Source organism: Rhagoletis pomonella, unplaced genomic scaffold, assembly GCF_013731165.1.
Source record: "Rhagoletis pomonella isolate Grant_MI unplaced genomic scaffold, Rhpom_1.0 Rhpom_scaffold_00003, whole genome shotgun sequence".
NCBI lineage: Eukaryota > Metazoa > Arthropoda > Insecta > Diptera > Tephritidae > Rhagoletis > Rhagoletis pomonella.
In genome coordinates this window covers 9,193,380-9,193,901 of record NW_023458557.1, presented here as the reverse complement: position 1 = coordinate 9,193,901, position 522 = coordinate 9,193,380, and the positions used below count along the sequence as shown (strand labels likewise).

Genomic DNA, 522 nt, shown 5'->3' with positions numbered 1-522 from the left:
TAGTGTTACCGGTTGAAGTTGTGAGACTGAAAAAATTGTTCATTTGATTTTTTAAGGACCATCCTAATATACATACATACCCATAAAAGATTTTGATTCTTTGGTAAGCGCTTACTCAAACAAAATTCTTCACTTTATCGTTTACCCAGAAGTCTACCAAGAGAAAAAAGTTCACCAAATTTTTTCAAGTTCCCGATTATTGCATAAATTGCAAAAATGGCTTATTTTAAAGAAAATATTACAAAAACAATTTTATATGGGCCATACATTAGCAGCGTTCAAAAAATATTGCCAATAAATTTTTTTAAATGCCGTAATGATCCCTTTTTATACTAGCTTATTGTGTAGTCAAACTGAATGCTTGATAAGAAGAAAAAATTTACTCAAAAAGTCAAATCTGTTTCCGCCCGGGATCGAACCGGGGGCCTTCCGCGTGTTAGGCGGATGTGATAACCACTACACCACGGAAACAGTTGGCAACCCTTTGTCAAAGTTCTGGCCTCAGCTATGGCACAGTTTTTT

General features: G+C 35.1%; 1 non-coding gene across 1 annotated transcript; it reads right to left on the bottom strand.

The window, feature by feature from the left end:
* Positions 1 to 398: 398 nt before the first annotated feature.
* Positions 399 to 471, bottom strand: Trnav-aac. The gene has a single exon. It is a non-coding gene; the product is annotated as a tRNA-Val (tRNA).
* Positions 472 to 522: the final 51 nt, after the last annotated feature.